This window comes from Panulirus ornatus, chromosome 25 (assembly GCF_036320965.1).
Source record: "Panulirus ornatus isolate Po-2019 chromosome 25, ASM3632096v1, whole genome shotgun sequence".
NCBI classification, from domain to species: Eukaryota; Metazoa; Arthropoda; class Malacostraca; order Decapoda; family Palinuridae; genus Panulirus; species Panulirus ornatus.
The window spans coordinates 6,281,470-6,301,702 of NC_092248.1; the positions used below are offsets into that span (position 1 = coordinate 6,281,470).

At 38.9% G+C, this 20,233-nt stretch overlaps 2 protein-coding genes across 4 annotated transcripts in view; one reads left to right on the forward strand and one right to left on the reverse strand.

Annotated features, from left to right (window-relative positions):
• Positions 1–20,233, reverse strand: part of LOC139757212 (uncharacterized) — a 292,609-nt gene that overhangs the window by 240,942 nt on the left and 31,434 nt on the right. The gene's annotated exons all lie outside the window — the stretch shown is intronic.
• The window catches only part of LOC139757211 (glycerophosphocholine cholinephosphodiesterase ENPP6-like), a 137,854-nt gene continuing 125,861 nt past the window's right edge, over positions 8,241–20,233 (forward strand). The window contains exon 1 of the mRNA XM_071677375.1: positions 8,241–8,487. The gene's annotated coding sequence lies outside the window, so the exon portion shown is untranslated. The remainder of the gene's footprint in view (positions 8,488–20,233) is intronic.

Sequence of the window (20,233 nt, forward strand, 5' to 3'; positions counted from 1 at the left end):
GAAACGCAGGAGGTATACTGAGGCGGGCATTGTGTGCGAGTAGGAAGAGAGGAGGGTGAGTGGTCCAGGTGAGAGTGGGTCTGTGACAAGTGTTCTTTGATGTCACCATGGCTGTTTAATCTGTTTATGCATTCTTTCTCCCCTTTCATCCCCACGGTTGCCTCCCTCGACAGAGAAAGAAAAATGAGAATAACGGCGGAATACCCAGTCCCCATCTGCTACGAATCGTGGCAAGATTGGAATCAGACGCGGCACAATTCTTCCCGGGCTGTATCGTCCTCGTGATGCACACCAATTAAGCCGGCGCGAACTACGAGATCATCTCATGACACGTTTGTGATTCAGGCAGAAAGTAGCGCCTCTCTCGGTAAGTAGACACCCAATATCATTTGGCAAGGGTGAGTACAACGCTCGTCGAATACCATACACGACCCCACCGCTCAGTAGGTAGGCCTGTTCATAACTGGTTACGAGACCCCGCACTTAATGCCCTCCTCCTAATACCTTATCCCTCAGCATTTATTTCTAGACGATCTCATCTCTCTCTCTCTCTCTCTCTCTCTCTCTCTCTCTCTCTCTCTCTCTCTCTCTCTCTCTCTCTCTCTCTCTCTCTCTCTCTCTCTCCATACCAACAGTACCAGGCGAGTCGAAGGTCCTTAAAACTCTTCCTACAACTCCTCACTCCCCTATATCGGCCAATCTAATTCAGCGGAGGGGGTTTACCCCACCACCTGGCCAATCTCCGGGCGCTCGAAACACAACCGCCAGCCAGACTCGGTGTATAAGATTATCGGGCAGGCCTAACTCAAAAGAGAGTTCCTCCCCTTTGCGTGAGCCCGGCCCTGTGGCGCACGGTTCTGTCATTAATGACACGCGACACCTACCGCTCCTCCTGGGTTACGGCCAATTTCCGTCTATTTCCGTGAATCTCTGAGACATATATGTGACGCTGGGTCTATTTACTTCTACTTTGACATATGCCACGCGGTGGTCACTTAGGCATAATTTTGTGGTGGGAGTGCAACACTGGATGGAGGAGGAGGAGGAAGCAAGGGGGGCAAAAACATCTACATGGGAGTCACTTCTACATAATTTTGTACATCCGTTTGGATCGAGAAAGCCACAGGCCAAAAACACCACGACGGTTCGAATCATACAAAACAGACAATCCAGTAATACCCTCGAATGGGCATTAATACCACCGAAACAGCCTTAGTATTTATTTCCAAATGATATCTTTTTTACGTATCAAAGTATGTGTTAGACTTAAGAGTGTTACTAAAAGCATTTGACGTTGTAGAAAATACCAGAGGAGTGTGGTTTGCTAGACAGTTTTCGTGGAACAGTTTCCCACTAAAGCCTTTCTGATTTATAGCTTCCATATTTCATGTATCTCCACGACAACCATTAGCATTTTCTCCAAAATTTATATATATATATATATATATATATATATATATATATATATATATATATATATATATATATACATATATATATATATATATATATATATATATATATATATATATATATTTATAAGAAAATTCACTAAATCTATATTGCTGTTAGAATATACATTTGTGGACCTCAAGCATTCGGATAATCTAAGTGAAAATGAAAAAAAAAAAAATACGTCGTGAATAGATAAGTCAAAGGCTGTTCCCGGCTATACATTTATAGTGAAAGGCAAAATTAACACAACCGAACACACCAGAGAAGGGAATCTGGGAAACGATCACGTAATTCGAATCAGGTTATATAATGCACGGTACCACCTTGTATTTCTCCTCGACTACGTCTTTATATAAAGTGGAAAACATCAGGACTGAACAAGAATTACCAAAGGAAACCCATCCACGCTAACGAACGTGTGATACTAAGCTAACACGAGATGGCAAACCATAGCAAAAGAAAAAAATAAAACATACAATATATGGTTATATCATACAACATACAATATATGGTTATATCATACAGCAGTTTCAAATTACGGTAGTATGATGGAATCAGTTACCATATATATTACATCTGAACCTAAGTTTATACCGTATATTTCCCGTGTGTCGTTGAAGGCGACTTAAAAAGGGGATGGGAGTTGGGGGGGCTAGAAATCCTCCTCACCTGTTTTATTTTTCCAAAAGAAGGAACAGAGACGCGGGCCAATTGAGGATTTTTCCCTCCTGAGGCACAGTCATCTGTTCTTGACACTACCTCGCTAATGCGGGAAATGGCGAATATGTATGAAAAAAATATATATATACATGTGTGGCAACACTACTCGAGATAACACGGTTTGGCTATGATGTTGGGCTCTGGCGTTGGGTTTTTTCTTTTTTATACATATACAGGCATTTAATCTACATTTCCCGTACTGCATGTAACCTGACACAACAAATGCTATTATAGTTTCTCTCTGATATAACTATATATAGAGAGAGAACAAAAAAAATCCAGAACAAAACTTTACGACAGCCTATCTATTTCTCGGTTACATTTCATGTCATGGGGAAATTTTGGAATATATCTGGGTTCCACAGCATGTAAACATAAAATAAAGACCTATTTTGTCTATGAAAACTTAGACCTTTGGCTCAATAACATTAACAATTTAGTCATCAGTAAAAAAAAAAAAAGAAAAAATAGATTACATCCAGCATTAGAGCTGAAAGTTATATTTTCGACAATATATATATATATATATATATATATATATATATATATATATATATATATATATATATATATATATATATACATCAAATCATGTACACCATGGACAACTGCACGTCACAAACAATCAATTACAACAATCACAGAAACCAGTAACCATATTCCGTGAGTACAAAGCATTAACCCATAACTGTCTAATTACTGGAAGTAACAACCGTAATTCAACCATGCAGATAGGCACCCGTCAATCAACTTGAAAAATATACAACCAGATCTCTCTCCCTCCCGCTGGCCCGAACTATGCCACCTTCGTAATAGACTCCATCGCTCACAATGTAATTGCATAGTTAAACAGCCAGTCCTCTTACATATATATATGTCGCTAATTCGAACGACGTAATTATGTAAATTTACTCCCACAAGATCATACATATAGCATTTTGATATTTTTTGTTGATCGTACCGGATGTTGCGCACGACAGGTTCCCAAAGTTGTTTTCGGTTTATAGAGTATTAACTAAAGGATTAAACATGACATGAGCGACTGTGCCCTCATGCGTATTAACTCCGAACGGAGCCAATTAAAGGAAATGGAGCATATCACATCGAAACCACAAAGTGAGTTGATTGCTTTACTAAATATAATTTCATAAATGGAATATTTTGGCTACCATTTCATACTATTTACCAAGGGTGGGGGAGGGGGAGGGTGAGGGGTGGGGTGTGTGTCCAATGTTACTGAAATCATCAATACTGATATAATTACGACACAAACACATAGACATACAGTGAAAGGGTCAAGGCTGCAATGACCTTTAGCTTCCAACAAAATGGAATTAAACAGAACAGTTACCACCACCCTAAACTAGTTCCATCAAACATAATCATTGGACGAATAACTCGTTCATTTAGATATAGATAACTGATCAATCAATCAATCAATCAATCAATCAATCAATATATATATATATATATATATATATATATATATATATATATATATATATATATATATAGTATTTTGCCTGTCTCCAGACACACATTATATTCTGAAGGCTTCCAGGTCATACAAGATGGCACCATCATGAATGTTAACGTAAACTTCATAAAACCTTCACTTTTCCTCTACCTCACTTGGAGTTAACCGCTATATCACAGCACACAGGAAAACCTAAAAGACCGTCTCTTTCCATACGCAACAGAAAATACAGCTGCCGTCCACACAACCAGGTCCCGGTCAGACTGGAGATAACAGACTATAGCAAAAGAAAATGGATATCATCTATGTACCTGCAGATCTACGAAAGTAAAGATGATTTTAGGTCATATGTATATAACTGCAGATATTCTACGGACTTTAAGAACTTATCTTTGTTTTATCTATATATTAACGCCGAGTATGTGGTCCCTATATATATATATATACGTTCAGATAATATATCGGTTTGATATATATGATTCAGAATAATCACTGGGCTATAGCGAGGTACTATCAATTTCTTGTGGCTCACAATTCTATAGATAAAGATTATCCGAAGTTCTAATCTATGTAATTACAAGTAAACTATGGGTCTCAGCTATGTAATTATTCCTTATCTATGACTTTCATCTACTTATTACTCACTATCTACAATTCTTATCTACGAAAGTACGTCTCATATATCTTTGAGTTTCGTCTGTGCCATTACAGCTTATCTATGGGACTTACCCATGCAAGGGGTTGCTGACGTATATTCTGTTATTCTTGAGGGTAAATTACCTTTTATTTATTTTTTTTCACCAACGTTGAAATATATAGTTACGGTACTGAAAGAGTACACACTTCCATGTACACTTGTAAAAAATATAGCTATCTATAAATGCCCAACCTAACCTAGATAGTAAAAGCATTAAGTGGTATATAGTGTAAGTATGGTTTCACAGAGAGAGGAAAACTATGTCTAGCCGGCAGTGGACACTGATAGATCCATTAAAAAGCCTGACAATGGAACAGTTTCCATCATATTTTAGCAATAAACCTCTTAGGATCTTCTCTGTACTGTACACACACACACACACACACACACACACACACACACACACACACATATATATATATATATATATATATATATATATATATATATATATATATATATATATATATATATTTCTCTCTCTCTCTCTCTCTCTCTCTCTCTCTCTCTCTCTCTCTCTCTCTCTCTCTCTCTCTCTCGCGATAGATTTTAGGAAACTGGATATCTTAAAACATTCTAACACTTTGACGAGATGGGGAGAAAAAATTATTCTTCGAAATGCTTCTGAAATGAAACACATTTCGAAAATAAGGATTAATCGAATCACTGGGTAAGCCTAATTAGCGTGCAAGCTCAGAGTTAAATGGAGGCGATGCAGTCCGCTTCCAATAAAGATGTAAATGAGTCACTTTATTTTTTTCAGCACTCCACTTCGTATAAGTAGGGGTTGCCAAAGCCGTTTGCTTATAGTGACCTTTTAGCTGCAAAAAAAAAAAAAAATCAAGTGAAAACACCTACAACGAAGACTTTAACCTTACTTTGTTGATGATTACCATCCATTTTAGTGATCCACTGTAGTGATCTTTGTCACAGTATTTTCCTGTTATAACTATCCTAAAATTATATCAAGTAATGCTCATCACACAAGGTACCACAACCTGCTTAATTATAATACTTGGCTGCGCATTACAAAATACAAGCTAGTTGTAAACTTACGATGCGCATCAGAAACTACAAGCACTAGGCTGCGCATCGCAAAATACAAGCTAGATTTACACTAAGAAAGTTGAGGATATGTAATTTTTGTGATTTGGTCAAAAGGGTAACTAATAATATTCTTCAATTTAATACCTCACTTCTATGGCATCATATCGAGTTTGGAAACAATGATAATATAAACTGAAGAAAAACATCAGAGAGTGATTAGCCAATCATCTACACATTCGTACATCACACTGATTGTCGCTGTGGTACAGAATCAAAAATATTTCTCTATAAGTAATATCAAGAATTTTACGTTCAGTGATTAAACCAAGTAATCTTTATTCTCAGTATATATAAACTTTATTATCAATGGGTACAGAGCCCACAATATAAAGTGTATCATTAAAGGCCACGCATAAATTACGTTCGCACAGTGGAGTGGGGGAAGGGTTGGTAATACGTGAAACATTTGAGAAGCTTAAATAGCCATTCATAATTTTAACTAAATCAAATAAGCATTACTTTGAATCTGAACGCAGGCAGCTTTAGGAAAGGAGAGTTGTAGTAGGGGAACATACTCTCATCTTAAATATATCATCATATTCGTGTAATTTACATAGCTGGGATACATGTATCATTAGATATATGTGTGGGATCACCCCCTTACCCATTCACACACACACACACACACACACACACACACACAAACCTTCAGAAAAACAGCGAAGTGGTTGATACTACCATATCGGAAGTATTATCATTCTGAAAAGTTTGAGTCATCTGTTTCAGTTCACTTTAGGACTAGGTTAGGTTAGATTAGATTAGTATTAAACAAATTAGCAGTTAATATCATAGTAAAGTAACTCTAACATTCAAGATTATGTCGATTTTACTAGAGGTTAGGTTACGTTAAATAAGTGAGTTTATATTGAGGTTAGGTTAGGATAGCTTATACGCTATAGAAAACAATAAAACATACACATAAACGCCATGATGGCAAGATCTGCATCAAACATCTACATGTAAAGCATTAAGAAACAACAATGTAGAATTTGTACACCCGCACAATCAAGCACACAGGCATACGATACCATGCAAATTGCCAACAACCATAAAAAGCAGGGGCAAAACAAGTATCTACATTGCATAAGTCCTGCAAACGTACGTACATGGCAATGAAAACTACTCATTGATCTGCAGTGACATCTTCAAGATTTTTGTGATCCCAAAACAGTGACAGAACTATAAGCCGTAACCTTGTTTCCCTTGACAACAATAGAACAATAATTACTTTTCTGGAACTACATCTATGATCTTTATACACTTACAAATCAACACTGGGTTAACAAACAGCTAACCACACCTACCTCTCCAATCACATTGCAGAATCAGAATCAAGAAGATCAAGTACTTGTTATGTACATACCATACATATGCATTATGATGCTTGCTGTAAGAAAGATTTAGAAAGGCCTAAAACTATTCAAAATGCTTATCAAATACACGGAATTGGTTATGGACGAGATTGTTACTCAGAACTAATGTACTTACACCAGTTATCAGGATGTGGCAATTTAAGTTGCTCCAACATAAGGAGATAGCCACATAGTACTCCTGTACCAATTAACAAGACGTGAACGATGAAATGAAAACACAAACAACACAAATTCTATCTCTGGCTGCCGTGGAATTCGGCAAGGACATAATTCAATATTTAGTCAACCTTAACAAAGTGCAAACACCATTATTTGTTCCTAGTTTGGGCGAAATTCGATAATCAAGCAGTTTATCAACAAGTCAGCTCAGTTCTTACTTAAAGGCGCCAAGCTTTAACGTAAATATATTCCATCTTGCAGTTACCGGTATCCAAGTGTGAGTAATGCAGTGGACGCCAGAGGTCACTACCTGCAACGCTGCCGAATTGGAATGTCATTCACTACCGGTATCACTAACCTTTTTTTCTCTGTCCCTTAGTCCTAAGGCGGAGGCTTTCAATGGCCATATCACTGTTCACATGTTGAATAACGGATATAGTCAATAACCGGCACCCTAAAACAATCAGTATTACACTCACTGTAAAATTCCTTCGAGAATAATTGAGTACGACTTCACGTAGAGTACGAGACCGATAATGACGAGCTGGCAACATTTGGCAACGATACTCGATCTTGGCGGGATTTTCATAATATATATATATATATATATATATATATATATATATATATATATATATATATATATATATATATATATTAATGTCGTATACTGAAATAGGAATATCAATCGATAGTGAATTCCTATCTCTATATATGTACATAATTCAATATAGAAAAATGTATCGCCTGCATATACTTACGTCCTACGGCCAACGTGAAAGTAGGTTTCGTTAGTATCAGTTATTCAACAACCTACAAACGGAATCCAACACTTAATCGAACCTCTAACTACACATTATACTATATTCTTTTCTAAGTTGTGACACAACTTTCTGTGACGAGATCACAGCATCTTTATCATGATTTACATGTATATTTTTCTGATATCATTGAACAAATAACAAACAAGTTTTAAAAGAAAGTATTTAAAGGGAACAAAAAGTTTCCGCTCTGATGACTTTAAACTGAAGTTTGTATCTGCAAGTATTGCAATCAATAATGCGATTTAAAGCTTTGGCGGCCCGTTCAAAGTCACATTTTTATAGAATAAATATGATTTTCACGGAATAAAGAAGTATAGTGTAAAAAAATTAATGTATTTGGCCTTAAAGCATTATTAATTTACCGCTAAAAATTCGGCCATACAACCCATGAAAGGTAGTTGCCAATTCGTCAATATTAGACTCTTCTTCACGCGAACACGAACGACGATTCTTCAGACAATTTTCCTCTGTGACGAGAAATGGTCGTACATAGGACACCAGGAATGGAATACAATAACTATCAGGTTTACATGTATTAATGTGCATATCGAAAGCGTCTGTACCACCCTTCAAATACGATGAAAAGTGGTAAAGTTTAGTGATCAGCCTTGGATTCGGGTGGTACTTCAAGCGGCCTCAGGCACCTGTTCAACATAACGTAAACAAACCCCCCAGGTTAGTGTTCCGTGTCCTAAACCTCTTATTATTAAGTGACTTTAGAATAAGATACAGTAAGAAAATAGTCTCTGACACTGTTGAGTTTTGATATTTCACAAAGCTAAGCTGTATTTATGAGTCATACTTTTATATGGTATATAACATCGGCTGTATTCATGAGTCATACTGATATATGGTTGGTATAAAGTATATACGTGATTGATCATAAAGAAACCTGTGCATGTATGTACCTAGGTAAGTATAAGTAGTAGATGAATTGATAGACGAATCTATACTTATCATTTATGTATTTATTTGTTTACATGTATTTAAGTATGTTCTGAAGTTTCTTCGGGGTTGTCTTCGCCTTGTGAAGTGCTGTTTAGTTAATGATAGGCTTTCTAACTTTCCTTGGCTAGCGTTATGTTTTTGAGTTTAGGCCTTATGGAATTCGGGATTTTGGGTTCAGAATTCCCAAGAAAACAGTGTTTTAATTAGCTTGCTTATCAAATGCCATTATTGTTTGGCAATTTTTGTTTTCATTAGTTCTAACTAATGAAATGGATCCTAGAAAACCAAAAACCTGACCAAAGTTTGGACGCAGATCTAATAAAATCTGCCTTAATGGTACCTTACGTATCCATACACTCACACAAACAAATGACTACGTATAAATGTCTGTGTAAACTATGTTCATGGTCTGTTCGTTGATGACTGGGTACAGACGTGCAAGGAACTCATGAAGATAATAATGCCCATAAAAAGGAAATTGCATACTAGGATGGACCAAGATGTCAACATAAGCTTATTTGCTTATGTCGGGGATGGAGACGAACGTAATTGTTGTTTAATCAATATATTCATGGGAATTTGTCGAGAAATCCACACGGTCAACAAAGCGTGAGCGAGATGAGTGTCGTTATGTATATGTGGGGATATATGTACACACACGTATGTATACGCGAACGCACCAGGTGCGTACCCACGATTCATTAAGGGCGAGGGCAATTATATACTCGCCAAGACAATGATATAATGATGACAAACTCAAAGTAAGCGTGGTATGTAAGACTACATTGTATCTTAGAGAACTTTAGGGCTTTTTTTATTTGGATTTTAAATCATTAATCTTCGTCAAATGCCAGTGAAACTGAGTACAGTTGTACGAAAGTTAATATATGATATTTGATACAACAGCTGATGGCAATGATCATAGAAGCATTGATCGATGAACCACCGATTTGGTTTTGCTGATAGAGAAAATTTTCTTCGTATAATCATGTTTTAGAGAGGTGATAAGCCGGACAAGGACGTTTCAATGGTCACTGTTGTCCATGACTGAAACTTAAATAGACACACGTAAACATTTTGTTTTATCCTTTCTAAGGACTGAAAGTATTAACATAACTGTAAAAATATATAAATTATTATTATCAATAAGTGTATTGTGTACGGCTCTGGTGTAGGGTTCGATTCCATTGCTCAACCTCACCTCGATACGCTTTTAGAGTGAACGCGTATGTGCTGTATATATGTGCTTCCAGGTAGGTGCTTGCATGCACGTAATTGCATATTTATAATTACCTATTCGTACTGTACGGGGAGCGAGTTCTGTACCATCTTTCTTGCCCTCTACTGGACCTTCTTTATTAGTTCTTTGTGCTTCTTTAAGCACGATGACCAAACGTGAGAAGCACATTCTAGTCTTGGTCTAATGTAGGATGTGAACAGTTTGCCCAATCGATCCTAATTCATGTACCTGAATGTGTGTATGTAGGTAATTGCTGGCATATATATATATATATATATATATATATATATATATATATATATATATATATATATATATATACACACACACACTCAGATGATCCTCGATTTACGATGGGGTTGCGTTTCGAGAAACTCATCGTAGGTTGAAAATATCGTAAGTCGAAAATACATTTAATACAGTACATCTAACCTTACATCTAGCCTATCGAACATCAGAGTCTAGCCTAGCCAACATTAAACGTTCTTAGGACGCTTACATTAGCCTACAGTTGGACAAAATCATCTAACACCATCGTAAAGTCAAAAAATCGTAAGTCAAACCATCGTAAGTCGGCAGTCAGAGAGAGAGAGAGAGAGAGAGAGAGAGAGAGCATTTTTTTTAATTCAACATAATTCTGATGTCATGCCTAAATATTTTATTATACATAGCCTTTCCCATACTTTTTAGAGTTATCGTGACGTATGCCGACAGATAGTCCCTTATCATTCTAGAGTCACCTTACGCTAAATTGGCCCTGAAGCCACGCCCTTCTTCCATAGCTAAGGTAGCTGATTGGTTCATAAACAATGTTCGTGTCGCTAGCCATTTTTTCACCCTAAGTGTATTCACAGTTTATAATCCGACCTGTTCTGTATAATAACTTAGAAAATTGTAAACATGAAGATCTAAGTGATTTTAAGGCATTAGCACTTTAGAGAGGATGTTAATAATATGAGATATGTACCACAAATGGTCGAAGTCAAGGACAACACTTTCCCAGCCAAGTTGCCTGTGGTGCGCTGTCATTATCAGCTGATCAGTCTGTCACTGTGGCTGTTCCCTTGAGCATTTTTCCTCCCCTCCGCCTACGGTCTGTGTATAGAGTTTTATCAGTTACATAATGATATTGGACATATCTACCCTATACAAAACGTAGTTTACTCCCTATTGTGCTCTATGTTTGGTTTCATTCGTTTGTGTTTAGTTTAGATTTGCAACAAAACAAAGTTATAATGAGTAGGCTTCATTCGAAAACGATGTTGTCCTTGACTTCGACCGCTTGTGATACATGTTTAACATTTTCAACATCCTCTCTACAATGCTAATGCCTTAAAATCATTTTAATTATGTTCACAGTTTTTACCATTATTACACAAAAGACCAGGTCTTATTATAAACTGTGAACACACTTAGTGTGAATAAATGGATAGCGACACGAACATTGTATATGAACCAATCAGCTGCCTTATCTATGGAATAGGGGCGTGGCTCTTGGGCCAAATTAGCGTACGGTGACTTTAGTACGTAATATACGTTTGTGCGGACATATTAAGAGCGTATACTTTCTATCCCCTGCCTTATTATGTGTATGTGTTTATGTTTCTCCACCCTTGGTTCCTTCTTCGTATTCTTATTACCGATCGTCACGGGACTTTTAATTAATTGGTCATTTATCCGATAATTGCTCTTGCTGATCCTAATTACTCTGCAAGTCTGTGCGATACCGATGTTTTTTCTTTGAGTTTGAGCTTGACATCATTTGCAAATGTCCTGGAATAATAATTCAGTTAGTGTGTGAATGTGTGTGTGTGTGTGTGTGTGTGTGTGGCGTTTAGCCTACCTCCCTCTGGTCACACAAACAAGTGTGTTGCGAAGCACCACAACTGCTGGCAACAAGCGCTTCGTTAAGTATGACGGTTTCAGTCTTGTAAACTGTCTTTAAATCTCCCTTACAAAAAATGGGATTTTAGAAGGCGCAACTGAGTGAAACTGAGTCATGGAATTTAGAGAAAACGGGAAATTTAGTCATAATTTTTAGACTTGCCATAAAAAGACGTATCATATCTATTGCAATTAACTTTATATATATATATATATATATATATATATATATATATATATATATATATATATATATATATATATATATATATATTAAATTAGTAACACTTATTCTAAAAGGAATATCATTATTATCATTATGACAATGTAATGGAGATATTTCATTTAGATTCCACCTCTGAAAGTGACGTCCAATTGCAAATTTATTTATCAAAAATATTTGCACCAGTGCCAGGGTCTCTCCTGGAGCAGGAAATTGCAGAAACTTTCACCACACTTCACATTTTTCTTTCTGAAATACATAAGATACCTAAACATCACACACAATACGTCACAGAGATCATTACAGTGCTTTTGCAGTTACATAGAAATAAGATGTCAAAATACATAACTTCGCTGTAAGAGGAGAGCTACGTAGTCAACTTGGAGGTATCCGTTACACAGTGAAGAAAACGTTGTGCTGGAGAGGGAATAGAATGATATTATCTGAGAGTGAGTTATATCGTCAGACTGGCTGCCCTCTCCTTGCTCTGCTGAGTTTTACGTAAACAGAGAAAAATGATAATGATGAGCATGATAGCAGTACTGTTGCTAATGATATTGATAGTGATAATGATGATGATAGTAATACTGGTAATAATGACATTGGCAGTGATAATAATAATGATAATAATAATAATAATGATAATAATAATAATAATAATAAAAATAAAATGATAATGTTAATGATTACGTTATTATTATCATTATTATCATCATTACTGTTAGGCATTTCGGTAATGATGCGTTTGGCGTTACTGTCTCGTAATCCACTGCTTTGGGTTCGATTCCCGGCGCGGGCGGACGATGGCGCACAGTTCACCCTGCTGTTCATCCTTCCCCCCTCCGGCTGGTATAGAAATGTTGTTGTTTTATCATATTATCCTGAGTAACCAGAAACAGAACTGTAAGTAATTTGATCATTATTAATAACCAGACCTTACAACTTATCACGGCGAACGTAGTCCCGTTTTCCGTGTTAACACCACCATTACCCAGAGCCGCCCGTAACCACGCAACCGCTTTTCGTCCTTTTAGCTAATTATAACATCCCCGCATTGTTAGACTTTTATGGTAATTCCTTATCATAAATGTAATAGAAAGAGGCTGTTCAATAATTACTTGAATTTCCATGAACACGTATGTGTGATGAATTGATATATTTTAAACATCATACGGTGTGTCGGAGCCAGAATTGCCCTGTTTAGTTCCGAGGTTTGCGGAATACTCTTTCAAAATATATATTTCGTTTCGCTCGTGTTACATTTCGAGTTATATCAAGCGGAGGCTGGACCCAGCGAGGTAGCGTCAGGAACGGACCAACTGAGCCTTTAAGGGAAAATAGGTCTTCGCCTGGTTCATTCCTCCGTTCCTCTTAATCGTTCGCAGTGACGAACACAAGATACGTAGGTAATGTATGCACACACACACACACACACACACACACACACACATATATGTATATTTTTTTTTTTATACTATTCGCCATTTTCCGCGTTAGCGAGGTAGCGTTAAGAACAGAGGACTGAGCCTTTGAAGGAATATCCTCACCTGGCCCCCTTTTCTGTTCCTTCTTTTGGAAAATTAAAAAGAGAGGGGAGGATTTCCAGCCCCACGCTCCCTTCCCTCTTAGTCGCCTTCTACGACACGCAGGGAATACGTGGGAAGTATTCTTTCTCCCCTATCCCCAGGGATAATATATATATATATATATATATATATATATATATATATATATATATATATGTATATGTATATATATATATATATATATATATATATATATATATATATATATATATATATATATATATATATATGTATATCCAGGTGTTTACCTTCGCTTGTGTCCCCTGACTAACCAGAGTTGGATGTAAACACAGCGAGCCACCCTGGTGTATGTCATTGCAGTCGATGTTTTACTGTGCTCCCGAGAGGCGAAAACGAATGGCGATCAAGTCGGTCGCTGGCTCGGGGGGGAAGGGGAAAGCTGTTGTGTGAGCTGGAGCAACTGTCGGAGTTTGTGTTGCAAAAGTTAAGAGAGAAATATTGATTAGAGAAGTATTGATTCTTAAAGTACGAGACCCGTGTCCTCTGCTTGCAGTGTGAGTGTGTGTGTGTGTGTGTGTGTGTCGGGGGGAGGAGGAGGAGGAGGAGGAGGAGGAGGTAGGTGAGTGGTTGAAGGAGAGGGAAATAGTGAGTGGACTCGCCCGATAGGTTGTCTGTTCTTGATGACCAAGAGAGAGAATGGTGTGGTGGTATGGAAAAGGAATGAGAAAGGAGAATTAGAGGAAAAGTAAGTAAATACATTTTTGGTCGGTGTTTCATGCGCATAATGATGGTATATATCTCAGTTTAGATAGATATCAAAGGATAGAAAATAGTTTGGGTTATATTGATCATGGATAGAAGAGTGGATAGGTCCTGGTGTGAGTCGAACTTAAGGTGATCCAGGATTTGAGAGAACACAAACCCAACAGATGATTTTATAGTTTATTGCTGGGGGTCAATACGAAGATGGGCATTTACTGACGATGGCCGGAGGGTGTGCACTTTGTAGAACACGATAGAAAGGGGTGAGGGTAGACCTGTGGTAGATTTGCATGCGTTCAGTAAACACCCACAAATAAGTAGATTTCGTCCTTTTTTTTTCCTTTTCGTTACCTCTAGAACAGATCATTTGTATTTGGGCCATAACACTTAAGGATCTTGAATTAATACTTCATCTTTATCTCTATTAATACTTCCTCTTTATCTCTATTAGCTCATCTTATCTAGCCTGCCGAAGTTGGCTTCGATTTGGGCCTGTTTTTTTTTTCTATGTCGTACGGGCTACTGTAAATATCTGTATGGAAAAGGTGAGGGAGATCTGTGGCGTGGATGGTGAGAGCGAGCGATGGGCAGGTTAGAACATACACTAGATGGCATAGGGAAGGACGCCCAGAGCCGGACTGAGGTGGTACAATATGGCTAATAGCGATGAGGTCTTACATCTGCATTACATTGCTTAGAACAAGTTATCCTTATCTCTTCTTGAGGTATGTATATTTGCGTCGGTGTGAATTCATACTGGTTACTATATACGTTCAAAAAAAAAACCATAATAGGCGAATGAAACTTAAATTCTTCCCGTGGTATTGCCTTGAAGGGTAAATGGGTATTGATCAGATGTTTTGAAGGAGGATTATACCTCGTCCATACTCAGCACCGGGCCTTCAAGGAAGGTCTTGACGTGGGACAGAGTAGCCAAGCGAGCAATACGTCAGCTTTAATCAGATTCGAAAAAGCTTGAAGCCAACGAGATAAAACATGAGGTACCTACAGGGAAAGATGATATCTTCCAGAGAAAGAATACAAAATGGATGAATGTTTGAAAATGTTCAGTAGTACGTGGTGCTCTGGATGAGGGAGAAGGGTAGAGCATGGTGGAATGAAGACGTCCATAGGAAAATGACTGAATGCGGTGAGGTGGAAAGGACGACATAGGGGGATGAACAGGAATGGTATGGTGGAATGAAGACGTTCATACGAAAGTAGGAAAAGTGATACAGATATGATGCATGTGAGAGGAAGATGAGAAGCTCATGAACATATAAAAAGTGGTGAAAAAAGAAAACGAGAGATAGGTCCGTAGCAAAAGAGGGATGGATGAGGGCTAGAGAATAAAACTGGCAACACAGTGTAATCTAAACGAAGGTAATTGTTCTAATGAAGTGAACAAGGTAAGGAAGGATAGCCAAGGAAATAACCCCAACATAAGATACCGTAAATCATACAGAACAGAATAAAGAAATGTTATGAAGACCCGTCGAATGGGAAACGCGTAAATAAAGCCATGATAACTCTCAGTTTTTGTGGGGGGAAACCCTTTTGGGAGAGAACCGGTGTGTTGGAGAGGCCCATCGTGTATGGGAACTAAAGTGTATGAGTAGGTTCGTGTATGGTCGGCGTCCACGGGTCAAACCGATCCCAGGGGGCGTGTTCACCGAAGGGGGGAGGGAGTGTCTGTGGTAGTACAGTGGCACTTCCAACCAGTGTTCGTGGGACTATTGCATGAAAGTAGCCTTACCGAAGTCCCGGATGTGTGAAGAATGTAGTTTGGGGGGAGGGAGTGTCTGTGGTTGTACAGTGGCACTTCCAACCAGTGTTCGTGGGACTATTGCATGAAAGTAGCCGTACCGAAGTCCCGGATGTGTGATGAATGTAGTTTGAGTATACTGGCGAAGGTGCTGGCGATAAGGTGAAGAAATACAAGTGGGGGTTAAGGGATTGATTGGGGTGAGAGGTTCCGAATCTTTTTTCTTCTTTTTTCTTTTTCTTGGAGATTAGTAATTTAAGAGAATTAACAAGATGGCGGAGCTGGGAAATGAGACGTGATGAAGATGGAGTAAGGGAAGGGCGTGGCCTCGTGGACCAGACTCGTACCTTGAGGATAATAGTTAAGAAAATGTGAAGAAAATAATAATAGTTCAGAAAATGTGAAGAAAATAATAATAGTTCAGAAAATGTGAAGAAAATAATAATAGTTCAGAAAATGTGAAGAAAATAATAATAGTTAAGAAAATATGAAAAAAATAATAATAGTTCAGAAAATATGAAAAAAATAATGATAGTTCAGAAAATGTGTAGAAAATAATGATAGTTCAGAAAATGTGTAGAAAATATTAATGGTTCAGAAAATGTGAAGAAAATAATAGTAGTTCAGAAAATGTGAAGAAAATAATAATAGTTCAAAAAATGTGAAGAAAATAATGATAGTTAAGAAAATGTGAAGAAAATAATAATAGTTCAGAAAATGTGAAGAAAATAGTTCAGAAAACATGAAGAAAATATTAGTTCAGAAAATATGAAGAAAATAATAGTAGTTTAGAAAATGTGTAGAAAATAATAATAGTTCAGAAAATATGAAAAATAATAATAGTTCAGGAAAGGAACAAATAGTGTGCTGGCGGTAGTCACTTGGACTTTAACAAAACCCTGTTATAGTATGGGTGGATAGAAAATGGGTATTGGGGATGTGTGAGAAGAATATGGTGTGAGGGTGTGCAGGTGTTGGCAGGGGGAATCGACCCCTGACGTTGGCTAAGGTCAGGATGAGAGAGCAGTGTGTTGTGCCTCCACGTTATTGTTTCTGGATGGTGAGGAGTCCTCGTTTGTAGTGGAGAATTAGGAGCTGGGCTCGACAGGGGGAAAATGGCAGGGAATAAAAGGCAGGGGCGAGGGGCAGAGGCAGAGGAGGAGGAGGAGGAGGAGGCCAGGGCTGCTTCTGCTGCTCCTGCTGCTGCTGCTCCTCCTCCTGCAGTCCAGACGGTATAGTTTTAACCAAGTCGGTCGTCAGGGAGAAATGTAGGAACTGTGCGTAACGAGAGGCGATTGTGGGGTGGGGAGGGGGGACGGGGGGCGGCGGCGCCCTTCTGGAAACAAGAGGGAGACGCTGGAGCCGCAGAAGAGATGGAGGAGGGAGAGGAGAAGAAGAAGAAAGAGGAGGAGGAGGAAGAAGAAATCGCACTAGGAGGAGGAAGAAATTATACTTGGAGGAAGAAGAGAGAGGGAGAAGGAGGAGAAGGAGGGAATCACACCATGATTATTTCACGGGGTTAAGAATATCTCTTAAAAGGGGAAATCATCTCTATGAGAGATGGTCTTGAAGGGGAAGGTTCGATATTTAGGACAGCGTGTCTTACAGTGTGGCAAGAAGATCACCGGCGGTGGTGGTGTCTTGTGGGAGGCAAACCGTGGATGAGGAGGGGTGAGGAGGGAATATATAGGATTCAGCTACGTCGGTATATGTCACTAGATGTCACTAGGGAGGGGAGGTAAGAGGCGGGGAGGAAGGGGGTCCTAGTGACATATGACAATGTGAAAATGACGGCGTAATCGTGAAAAATGACAGCATGAAAAATAAAAGACTGACAAAAAATAAAACGAGGAGTTGGGGGGGTGAGGAAGTGGTGCTTGTATTGACAGAACGACATCGAGAATGGAGACATTCCAGATAGATTTTTTTTTTTTCCTTTTTTTTCTTTTGAGTATTTGACTCCCGGTTGTGGCGGCCTGGTTGTGTAATGTAACCCTAGGATGGTGGTTGTGGGGAACAGTACAAGAGAGGGTGGAGCAAATGTTTGGAATATATCTAAGACTTATAATGTCAGCCACGGCGATTACATAGACGATAGAACTATATAAATTATACTTTTAGTATTATAGTTTCCCCCCGCCTCCTCTCCTCCCATTTTCTGTTTGTTAACACTGGGGAAATTTAGTCGCACTTTTTTAGAATTTTTTCCATTGGTCTGAGTTCACAATGACAAGCCATCTGAGAACGAGTGGATTCGGTATTTGTACATACTCAACTTTGCACTCAGCTCACGGCACACGGGTGTGTCCTAAGTGTCGACAACATGTTAGTGAGGCAGGGCAAAGTGTTGAGTGTCTTGTCTATAGCTCACACCACTGGTGGAGGAGTTTAATATATGTTGGTGGAGAGACTCCAGTCACGCGCCAAAAGGCCACATCTAAAGGCATCAAGCTTTAACCGAAATACAGAGAAAGGTTAGTGAAGGGGAAAAAAGAAAGAGACGAGGAAAAGCTACCCGGAACCTCTCTCTCTCTCTCTCTCTCTCTCTCTCTCTCTCTCTCTCTCTCTCTCTCTCTCTAAAAGCTCCAGCAGCTCAAGGCTGCTTTACCTCCAGCAAGTAGGGAAATGTAGACTCCTTTTGGAGTGAGGAGTTTTCTTTGAACGCGATTAGTCTACTCCCCATGATATAACCTCTCCAAACGTGACCTTTCACTCGTGATGTAGAAGGCGACTAAAAGGGGAGGGAGCAGGGGGCTGTAAATCCTCCCCTCTCGTTTTTTTTTTTTTTCAATTTTCCAAAAGAAGGAACAGAGAAGGGAGCCAGGTGAGGATCTTTCCTCAAAGGCCCAGTCCTCTGTTCTTAACGCTACCTCGCTAATGCGGGGAATGGCGGCGAAAAGTATGAAATATATATATGTATATATATATATATATATATATATATATATATATATATATATATATATATATATATATATATATATAGCAAGCCAGCCTGAACTTAGCGGACATCATTGCAGCGTCGTATTTAAGCTACCGGGCCACATGGGAAATTGAATTTCAAAATTCTTCTCATAAGAACCTTTTTTTTTCGCCTCATTTCCCTTCCTCATATTTTACAATAACACTAATATAATGAATCTGGGAGCCATTTGGCTGTCAGAAAGTCACACGAAAGGTAGAGAATAGAAACAGTCTGTGAATTTGATTTTTGGGGGGTTTTGTTATTTTCTCTCTCTCTCTCTCAAGGAAATGCTGTTGTTATTTCCTGGGAGAATCGTGTGCTCGGTTCGAGTCCCACAAAATAATGTCGCAACAACTGATTCCTCTTGACCTCCGCGTCATATGAACAGGTCGGGAGAGGGAGAGTCTCTATGTAGACCTTAAGTCTCTATGATCAGCAAGCCTTGAGGGTTTACGAAGTCTTGACACTACATTTTACGTGCACCTCAAGTCTTTATGGTCAAGGCTGAAGGTTTGATATGGTACTGTATGCGCACCTTAAGTCTTACGGGCCAAGTATAATGGCTTGTCAAGGCTTGGGACGATATGACATGTGCACCGTAAGTCATACGATCCTTAGGTATGACTTGGAATGGCGCTTGACCCAGCTCACAAGGGTCATAGTCATGGGTTCGTACCGTCGTGCTCGGGGATCGTACCGTCGTGCTCAGGGATCGTACCGTCGTGCTCAGGGATCGTACCGTCGTGCTCAGGGATCGTACCGTCGTGCTCAGGGATCGTACCGTCGTGCTCAGGGATCGTACCGTCGTGCTCAGGGGTCGCACCGTCGGGCTCAGGGATCGTACCGTCGTGCTCAGGGGATCGTACCGTCGTGCTCGCGGATCGCACTGTACCGTCGTGCTCAGGGGTCGCACCGTCGGGCTCAGGGGATCGTACCGTCGTGCTCGAGGGTCGTACCGTCGGGAAAAAGAATATTTAATCAGATGCATAAAAAAGAAAAAAATAGTGCTTGCGGCTCACAATAGGAAACCTGCCCGTCCGTCCGTCCGTCCGTCCGTCTGCGGCCTCGCGAACAATGACGATTTTTA